This window comes from Cherax quadricarinatus, chromosome 68 (assembly GCF_038502225.1).
Source record: "Cherax quadricarinatus isolate ZL_2023a chromosome 68, ASM3850222v1, whole genome shotgun sequence".
NCBI lineage: Eukaryota > Metazoa > Arthropoda > Malacostraca > Decapoda > Parastacidae > Cherax > Cherax quadricarinatus.
Genome location: NC_091359.1, coordinates 15540916 through 15552249, shown reverse-complemented (window position 1 = coordinate 15552249; position 11334 = coordinate 15540916).

Sequence of the window (11334 nt, the reverse complement as noted above, 5' to 3'; positions counted from 1 at the left end):
GATAACTTTCACTGTGTGTGATAACTTTCACTGTGTGTGATAACTTTCACAGTGTGTGATAACTTTCAAAGTGTGTGATAACTTTCACTGTGTGTGATAACTTTCACTGTGTGTGATAACTTTCACTCTGTGTGATAACTTTCACTGTGTGTGATAACTTTTCACTGTGTGATATCTTTTCACTATGTGTGATAACTTTTCACTGTGTGTGATAACTTTCACTGTGTGTGTTAACTTTCACTGTGTATGATAACTTTCACTGTGTGTGATAACTTTCACTGTGTATGGTAACTTTCACTGTGTGTGAAAACTTTCAGTGTGTGTGATAACTTTCAACTGTGTGTGATAACTTTCACTGTGTGTGATAACTTTCACTGTGTGTGATAACTTTCACTGTGTGTTATAACTTTCACTGTGTGATAACTTTCACTGTGTTTATAACTTTCACTATGTGTGATAACTTTCACTGTGTGTGTGTGATAACTTTCACTGTGTGTGATAACTTTCACTGTGTGTGTGTGATAACTTTCACAGTGTGTGATAACTTTCAGAGTGTGTGATAACTTTCAGAATGTGTGATAACTTTCAGAGTGTGTGATAACTTTCTCAGTGTGTGATAACTTTCACAGTGTTTGATAACTTTCACAGTGTGTGATAACTTTCAGAGTGTGTGATAACTTTCACAGTGTGTGATAACTTTCAGAGTGTGTGATAACTTTCACAGTGTGTGATAACTTTCACAGAGTGTGATAACTTTCAATGTGTGTGATAACTTTCACTGTGTGTGATAACTTTCACAGTGTGTGATAACTTTCACAGTACGTGATAACTTTCAATGTGTGTGATAACTTTCACTGTGTGTGATAACTTTCACAGTGTGTGATAACTTTCACAGTGTGTGATAACTTTCACAGTGTGTGGTAACTTTCACAGTGTGTGATAACTTTCACAGTGTGTGATAACTTTCAATGTGTGTGATAACTTTCACAGTGTGTGATAACTTTCACAGTATGTGATAACTTTCAATGTGTGTGATAACTTTCACTGTGTGTGATAACTTTCACAGTGTGTGATAACTTTCACAGTGTGTGATAACTTTCAATGTGTGTGATAACTTTCACTGTGTGTGATAACTTTCACAGTGTGTAATAACTTTCAGAGCGTGTGATAACTTTCACAGTGTGTGGTAACTTTCAATGTGTGTGATAACTTTCACTGTGTGTGATAACTTTCACAGTGTGTGATAACTTTCACAGTATGTGATAACTTTCAATGTGTGTGATAACTTTCACTGTGTGTGATAACTTTCACAGTGTGTGATAACTTTCAGAGCGTGTGATAGCTTTCACAGTGTGTGGTAACTTTCACTGTGTGTGATAACTTTCACAGTGTTTGATAACTTTCAGAGCATGTGATAACTTTCACAGTGTGTGGTAACTTTCACAGTGTGGTAACTTTCACTGTGTGTGATAACTTTCACAGTGTGTGATAACTTTCACTGTGTGTGATAACTTTCACTGTGTGTGATAACTTTCAATGTGTGTGATAACTTTCACTGTGTGTGATAACTTTCACTGTGTGTGATAACTTTCACAGTGTGTGATAACTTTCAGAGTGTGTGATAACTTTCACTGTGTGTGATAACTTTCACTGTGTGTGATAACTTTCACTCTGTGTGATAACTTTCACTCTGTGTGATAACTTTCACTGTGTGTGATAACTTTTCACTGTGTGTGATAACTTTTCACTGTGTGTGATAACTTTCACTGTGTGTGATAACTTTCACTGTGTGTGATAACTTTCATTGTGTGTGATAACTTTCACTGTGTGTGATAACTTTCACTGTGTGTGATAACTTTCATTGTGTGTGATAACTTTCATTGTGTGTGATAACTTTCACTGTGTGTGATAACTTTCACTGTGTGTGATAACTTTCATTGTGTGTGATAACTTTCACTGTGTGTGATAACTTTCACTGTGTGTGATAACTTTCATTGTGTGTGATAACTTTCATTGTGTGTGATAACTTTCACTGTGTGTGATAACTTTCACTGTGTGTGATAACTTTCATTGTGTGTGATAACTTTCACTGTGTGTGATAACTTTCACTGTGTGTGATAACTTTCACTGTGTGTGATAACTTTCACTCTGTGTGATAACTTTCACTGTGTGTGATAACTTTTCACTGTGTGTGATAACTTTCACTGTGTGTGATAACTTTCACTGTGTGTGATAACTTTCATTGTGTGTGATAACTTTCACTGTGTGTGATAACTTTCATTGTGTGTGATAACTTTTCACTGTGTGTGATAATTTTCACTCTGTGTGATAACTTTCACTGTGTGTGATAACTTTCACTGTGTGTGATAACTTTCATTGTGTGTGATAACTTTCACTGTGTGTGATAACTTTCACTGTGTGTGATGACTTTCATTGTGTGTGATAACTTTCATTGTGTGTGATAACTTTCACTGTGTGTGATAACTTTCACTGTGTGTGATAACTTTCATTGTGTGTGATAACTTTCACTGTGTGTGATAACTTTCATTGTGTGTGATAACTTTCATTGTGTGTGATAACTTTCATTGTGTGTGATAACTTTCATTGTGTGTGATAACTTTTCACTGTGTGTGATAATTTTCACTCTGTGTGATAACTTTCACTGTGTGTGATAACTTTCACTGTGTGTGATAACTTTCATTGTGTGTGATAACTTTCACTGTGTGTGATAACTTTCATTGTGTGTGATAACTTTTCACTGTGTGTGATAACTTTCACTGTGTGTGATAACTTTCATTGTGTGTGATAACTTTTCACTGTGTGTGATAACTTTCACTGTGTGTGATAACTTTCATTGTGACTGATAACTTTTCACTGTGTGTGTGATAACTTTCATTGTGTGTGATAACTTTTCACTGTGTGTGATAACTTTCACTGTGTGTGATAACTTTCATTGTGACTGATAACTTTTCACTGTGTGTGTGATAACTTTCAGTGTGTGTGATAACTTTCAGTGTGTGTGATAACTTTCAGAGTGTGTGATAACTTTCAGAGTGTGTGATAACTTTTCACTGTGTGTGATAACTTTCATAGTGTGTGATAACTTTCAGAGTGTGTGGTAACTTTCAGAGTGTGTGATAACTTTCAGAGTGTGTGATAACTTTCAGTGTGTGTGATAACTTTCAGAGTGTGTGATAACTTTCAGAGTGTGTGATAACTTTCAGAGTGTGTGATAACTTTCAGAGTGTGTGATAACTTTCAGAGTGTGTGATAACTTTCAGAGTGTGTGATAACTTTCAGAGTGTGTGATAACTTTCAGAGTGTGTGATAACTTTCAGTGTGTGTGATAACTTTCAGAGTGTGTGATAACTTTTCACTGTGTGTGATAACTTTCAGAGTGTGTGATAACTTTCAGAGTGTGTGATAACTTTCAGAGTGTGTGATAACTTTCAGAGTGTGTGATAACTTTCAGAGTGTGTGATAACTTTCAGAGTGTGTGATAACTTTCAGAGTGTGTGATAACTTTCAGAGTGTGTGATAACTTTCAGAGTGTGTGATATCTTTCAGAGTGTGTGATAACTTTCAGAGTGTGTGATAACTTTCAGAGTGTGTGATAACTTTCAGTGTGTGTGATAACTTTCAGAGTGTGTGATAACTTTTCACTGTGTGTGATAACTTTCAGAGTGTGTGATAACTTTCAGAGTGTGTGATAACTTTCAGAGTGTGTGATAACTTTCAGAGTGTGTGATAACTTTCAGAGTGTGTGATAACTTTCAGAGTGTGTGATAACTTTCAGAGTGTGTGATAACTTTCAGAGTGTGTGATAACTTTCAGTGTGTGTGATAACTTTCAGAGTGTGTGATAACTTTCAGAGTGTGTGATAACTTTCAGAGAGTGTGATAACTTTCAGTGTGTGTGATAACTTTCAGAGTGTGTGATAACTTTCAGAGTGTGTGATAACTTTCAGTGTGTGTGATAACTTTCAGAGTGTGTGATAACTTTCACTGTGTGTGATAACTTTCAGTGTGTGTGATAACTTTCAGAGTTTGTGATAACTTTCAGAGTGTGTGATAACTTTCAGTGTGTGTGATAACTTTCAGTGTGTGTGATAACTTTCAGTGTGTGTGATAACTTTCAGTATGTGTGATAACTTTCAGTGTGTGTGATAACTTTCAGTGTGTGTGATAACTTTCAGTGTGTGTGATAACTTTCAGAGTGTGTGATAACTTTCAGTGTGTGTGATAACTTTCAGAGTGTGTGATAACTTTCAGAGTGTGTGATAACTTTCAGAGTGTGTGATAACTTTCAGTGTGTGTGATAACTTTCAGAGTGTGTGATAACTTTCAGTGTGTGTGATAACTTTCAGAGTGTGTGATAACTTTCAGTGTGTGTGATAACTTTCAGAGTGTGTGATAACTTTCAGAGTGTGTGATAACTTTCAGAGTGTGTGATAACTTTCAGAGTGTGTGATAACTTTCAGAGTGTGTGATAACTTTCAGAGTGTGTGATAACTTTCAGAGTGTGTGATAACTTTCAGAGTGTGTGATAACTTTCAGAGTGTGTGATAACTTTCAGAGTGTGTGATAACTTTCAGAGTGTGTGATAACTTTCAGAGTGTGTGATAACTTTCAGAGTGTGTGATAACTTTCAGAGTGTGTGATAACTTTCAGAGTGTGTGATAACTTTCAGAGTGTGTGATAACTTTCAGAGTGTGTGATAACTTTCAGAGTGTGTGATAACTTTCAGTGTGTGTGATAACTTTCAGAGTGTGTGATAAGTGTGTGATAACTTTCAGTGTGTGATAACTTTCAGAGTGTGTGATAACTTTCAGAGTGTGTGATAACTTTCAGAGTGTGTGATAACTTTCAGAGTGTGTGATAACTTTCAGAGTGTGTGATAACTTTCACTGTGTGGTAACTTTTAGTGTGATAACTTTCAGAGATAACTTTCAGAGTGTGTGATAACTTTCAGAGATAACTTTCAGTGTGTGTGATAACTTTCAGTGTGTGTGTGTGTGATAACTTTCAGTGTGTGTGATAACTTTCAGTCAGAGTGTGTGATAACTTTCAGTGTGTGTGATAACTTTCAGTGTGTGTGATAACTTTCAGTGTGTGTGATAACTTTCAGTATGTGTGATAACTTTCAGTGTGTGTGATAACTTTCAGTGTGTGTGATAACTTTCAGTGTGTGTGATAACTTTCAGAGTGTGTGATAACTTTCAGTGTGTGTGATAACTTTCAGAGTGTGTGATAACAGTGTGTGTGATTTCAGAGTGTGTGATAACTTTCAGTGTGTGATAACTTTCAGAGTGTGTGATAACTTTCAGTGTGTGTGATAACTTTCAGAGTGTGTGATAACTTTCAGAGTGTGTGATAACTTTCAGAGTGTGTGATAACTTTCAGAGTGTGTGATAACTTTCAGAGTGTGTGATAACTTTCAGAGTGTGTGATAACTTTCACTGTGTGGTAACTTTTAGTGTGATAACTTTCACAGTGTGTAATAACTTTCACAGTGTGTAATAACTTTCACTGTGTGTAATAACTTTCAGAGTGTGTGATAACTTTCAGAGTGTGTGATAACTTTCAGAGTGTGTGATAACTTTCAGAGTGTGTGATAACTTTCAGAGTGTGTGATAACTTTCAGAGTGTGTGATAACTTTCAGAGTGTGTGATAACTTTCAGAGTGTGTGATAACTTTCAGAGTGTGTGATAACTTTCAGAGTGTGTGATAACTTTCAGAGTGTGTGATAACTTTCAGAGTGTGTGATAACTTTCAGAGTGTGTGATAACTTTCAGAGTGTGTGATAACTTTCAGAGTGTGTGATAACTTTCAGAGTGTGTGATAACTTTCAGAGTGTGTGATAACTTTCAGAGTGTGTGATAACTTTCAGAGTGTGTGATAACTTTCAGAGTGTGTGATAACTTTCAGAGTGTGTGATAACTTTCAGAGTGTGTGATAACTTTCAGAGTGTGTGATAACTTTCAGAGTGTGTGATAACTTTCAGAGTGTGTGATAACTTTCAGAGTGTGTGATAACTTTCAGAGTGTGTGATAACTTTCAGAGTGTGTGATAACTTTCAGAGTGTGTGATAACTTTCAGAGTGTGTGATAACTTTCAGTGTGTGTGATAACTTTCAGTGTGTGTGATAACTTTCAGAGTGTGTGATAACTTTCAGAGTGTGTGATAACTTTCAGTGTGTGTGAAACCTTTCACTGTGTGGTAACTTTTAGTGTGATAACTTTCACAGTGTGTAATAACTTTCACAGTGTGTAATAACTTTCACTGTGTGTAATAACTTTCACTGTGTGAGTAATAAATTTCACTGTGTGTATGATAAGTTTCACAGTGTGTAATAACTTTCATAGTGTGTAATAACTTTCACTGTGTGTAATAACTTTCACTGTGTGAGTAATAAATTTCACTGTGTGTATGATAAGTTTCACAGTGTGTAATAACTTTCATAGTGTGTAATAACTTTCACTGTGTGTAATAACTTTCATAGTGTGTAATAACTTTCACTGTGTGTAATAACTTTCATAGTGTGTAATAACTTTCACTGTGTGTAATAACTTTCATAGTGTGTAATAACTTTCACTGTGTGTAATAACTTTCACTGTGTGTAATAACTTTCACTGTGTGAGTAATAAATTTGACTGTGTGTATGATAAGTTTCACAGTGTGTAATAACTTTCATAGTGTGTAATAAATTTCACTGTATATCATAACTGTCACTGTGTATCATAACTTTCACTGCGCGATAAATTTCACTGTTTGTACTATCACCTTCACCCTAGTAAAGGAGGATACAGTGTCCAAGACCAGCATGGTACACTAGGATACAGTGGAACCCTGTGTCCTGGACCACCCTCAGTATAGGAGGGTCCGGCAGCCGTTTTAACCGGTATTCTGTCAGTGAGGTTTAAGAACACTGGTTTATTACCACGGTACTGTCAGAGCTGGTTTATTACCACGGTACTGTCAGAGCTGGTTTATTACCACGGTACTGTCAGAGCTGGTTTATTACCACGGTACTGTCAGAGCTAGTTTATTACCACGGTACTGTCAGAGCTGGTTTATTACCACGGTACTGTCATAGCTGGTTTATTACCACGGTAATGTCAGAGCTGGTTTATTACCACGGTAATGTCAGAGCTGGTTTATTACCACGGTAATGTCAGAGCTGGTTTATTACCACGGTAATGTCAGAGCTGGTTTATTACCACGGTACTGTCAGAACTGGTTTATTACCACGGTAATGTCAGAACTGGTTTATTACCACGGTAATGTCAGAGCTGGTTTATTACCACGGTAATGTCAGAGCAGGTTTATTACCACGGTAATGTCAGAGCTGGTTTATTACCACGGTAATGTCAGAGCTGGTTTATTACCACGGTAATGTCAGATCTGGTTTATTACCACGGTACTGTCAGAGCTGGTTTATTACCACGGTAATGTCAGAGCTGGTTTATTACCACGGTAATGTCAGAAATGGTTTATTACCACGGTAATGTCAGAACTGGTTTATTACCACGGTAATGTCAGAACTGGTTTATTACCACGGTAATGTCAGAACTGGTTTATTACCACGGTAATGTCAGAACTGGTTTATTACCACGGTAATGTCAGAACTGGTTTATTACCACGGTAATGTCAGAACTGGTTTATTACCACGGTAATGTCAGAACTGGTTTATTACCACGGTAATGTCAGAACTGGTTTATTACCACGGTAATGTCAGAACTGGTTTATTACCACGGTAATGTCAGAACTGGTTTATTACACCGGTAATGTCAGAACTGGTTTATTACCACGTTAATGTCAGAACTGGTTTATTACCACGGTAATGTCAGAACTGGTTTATTACAACGGTAATGTCAGAGCTGGTTTATTACCACGGTAATGTCAGAACTGGTTTATTACCACGGTAATGTCAGAGCTGGTTTATTACCACGGTAATGTCAGAGCTGGTTTATTACCACGGTAATGTCAGAACTGGTTTATTACCACGGTAATGTCAGAGCTGGTTTATTACCACGGTAATGTCAGAACTGGTTTATTACCACGGTAATGTCAGAGCTGGTTTATTACCACGGTAATGTCAGAACTGGTTTATTACCACGGTAATGTCAGAGCTGGTTTATTACCAGGGTAATGTCAGAACTGGTTTATTACCGCGGTAATGTCAGAACTGGTTTATTACCACGGTAATGTCAGAACTCGTTTATTACCACGGTAATGTCAGAACTGGTTTATTACCACGGTAATGTCAGAACTGGTTTATTACCACGGTAATGTCAGAACTGGTTTATTACCACGGTAATGTCAGAGCTGGTTTATTACGTTCACCACTTAACAAAGGTCCTGACGTTCACCACTTAACAAAGGTCCTGACGTTCACCACTTAACAAAGGTCGTGACGTTCACCACTTAACAAAGGTCCTGACGTTCACCACTTAACAAAGGTCCTGACGTTCACCACTTAACAAAGGTCGTGACGTTCACCACTTAACAAAGGTCCTGACGTTCACCACTTAACAAAGGTCCTGACGTTCACCACTTAACAAAGGTCCAGACTTTCACCACTTAACAAAGGTCGTGACGTTCACCACTTAACAAAGGTCGTGACGTTCACCACTTAACAAAGGTCCTGACGTTCACCACTTAACAAAGGTCGTGACGTTCACCACTTAACAAAGGTCCTGACGTTCACCACTTAACAAAGGTCCTGACGTTCACCACTTAACAAAGGTCGTGACGTTCACCACTTAACAAAGGTCCTGACGTTCACCACTTAACAAAGGTCCTGACGTTCACCACTTAACAAAGGTCCAGACTTTCACCACTTAACAAAGGTCGTGACGTTCACCACTTAACAAAGGTCGTGACGTTCACCCCTTAACAAAGGTCGTGACGTTCACCACTTAACAAAGGTCGTGACGTTCACCACTTAACAAAGGTCCTGACGTTCACCACTTAACAAAGGTCCTGACGTTCACCACTTAACAAAGGTCCAGACTTTCACCACTTAACAAAGGTCGTGACGTTCACCACTTAACAAAGGTCGTGACGTTCACCACTTAACAAAGGTCGTGACGTTCACCACTTAACAAATGTCCTGACGTTCACTACTTAACAAAGGTCCTGACGTTCACCACTTAACAAAGGTCGTGACGTTCACCACTTAACAAAGGTCGTGACGTTCACCACTTAACAAAGGTCGTGACGTTCACCACTTAACAAAGGTCCTGACGTTCACCACTTAACAAAGGTCCTGAGGTTCACCACTTAACAAAGGTCCTGACGTTCACCACTTAGCAAAGGTCCTGACGTTCACCACTTAACAAAGGTCCTGACGTTCACCACTTAACAAAGGTCCTGACGTTCACCACTTAACAAAGGTCGTGACGTTCACCACTTAACAAAGGTCCTGACGTGCACCACTTAACAAAGGTCCTGACGTTCACCACTTAACAAAGGTCCAGACTTTCACCACTTAACAAAGGTCGTGACGTTCACCACTTAATAAAGGTCGTGACGTTCACCACTTAACAAAGGTCCTGACGTTCACCACTTAACAAAGGTCGTGACGTTCACCACTTAACAAAGGTCCTGACGTTCACCACTTAACAAAGGTCCTGACGTTCACCACTTAACAAAGGTCGTGACGTTCACCACTTAACAAAGGTCCTGACGTTCACCACTTAACAAAGGTCCAGACTTTCACCACTTAACAAAGGTCGTGACGTTCACCACTTAACAAAGGTCGTGACGTTCACCCCTTAACAAAGGTCGTGACGTTCACCACTTAACAAAGGTCGTGACGTTCACCACTTAACAAAGGTCCTGACGTTCACCACTTAACAAAGGTCCTGACGTTCACCACTTAACAAAGGTCCAGACTTTCACCACTTCACAAAGGTCGTGACATTCACCCCTTAACAAAGGTCGTGACGTTCACCACTTAACAAAGGTCGTGACGTTCACCACTTAACAAATGTCCTGACGTTCACTACTTAACAAAGGTCCTGACGTTAACCACTTAACAAAGGTCGTGACGTTCACCACTTAACAAAGGTCGTGACGTTCACCACTTAACAAAGGTCGTGACGTTCACCACTTAACAAAGGTCCTGACGTTCACCACTTAACAAAGGTCCTGAGGTTCACCACTTAACAAAGGTCCTGACGTTCACCACTTAGCAAAGGTCCTGACGTTCACCACTTAACAAAGGTCCTGACGTTCACCACTTAACAAAGGTCCTGACGTTCACCACTTAACAAAGGTCCTGACGTCACCACTTAACAAAGGTCCTGACGTTCAGCACTTAGCAAAGGTCGTGACGTTCACCACCTAACAAAGGTCCTGACGTTCACCACTTAACAAAGGTATTGACGTTCACCACTTAACAAAGGTCCTGACGTCACCACTTAACAAAGGTCCTGACGTTCAGCACTTAGCAAAGGTCGTGACGTTCACCACCTAACAAAGGTCCTGACGTTCACCACTTAACAAAGGTATTGACGTTCACCACTTAACAAAGGTCCTGACGTCACCACTTAACAAAGGTCCTGACGTTCAGCACTTAGCAAAGGTCGTGACGTTCACCACCTAACAAAGGTCCTGACGTTCACCACTTAACAAAGGTATTGACGTTCACCACTTAACAGAGGTCCTGACGTTCACCACTTAACAAAGGTCCTGACGTTCACCACTTATCAATGCTCCTGACGTTCACCACTTAACAAAGGTCGTGACGTTCACCACTTAACAAAGGTCGTGACGTTCACCCCTTAACAAAGCTCCTGACGTACACAACTTAACAAAGGTCGTGACGTTCACCACTTAACAAAGGTCGTGGCGTTCACCACTTAACAAAGGTCGTGACGTTCACCACTTAACAAAGGTCGTGACGTTCACCACTTAACAAATGTCGTGACGCACACCACTTAACAAAGGCCGTGACGGTCACCACTTAACAAAGGTCCTGACGCTCACCACTTAGCAAAGATCCTGACGTTCACCACTCAACAAAGGTCCTGACGTTCACCACTTAACAAAGGTCGTGACGTTCACCACTTAACAAAGGTCGTCACTTACACTACTTAACAAAGGTCCTGACGTTCACCACTTAACAAAGGTCCTGACGTTCACCACTTAACAAAGATCATGATGTTCACCACATAACAAAGGTCCTGACGTTCACCACTTAACAAAGGTTCTGACGTTCACCACTTAACAAAGGTTCTGACGTTCACCACTTATCAAAGGTCCTGACGTTCACCACTTAACAAAGGTCGTGTCGTTCACCACTTAACAAAGGTCGTGACGTTCTCC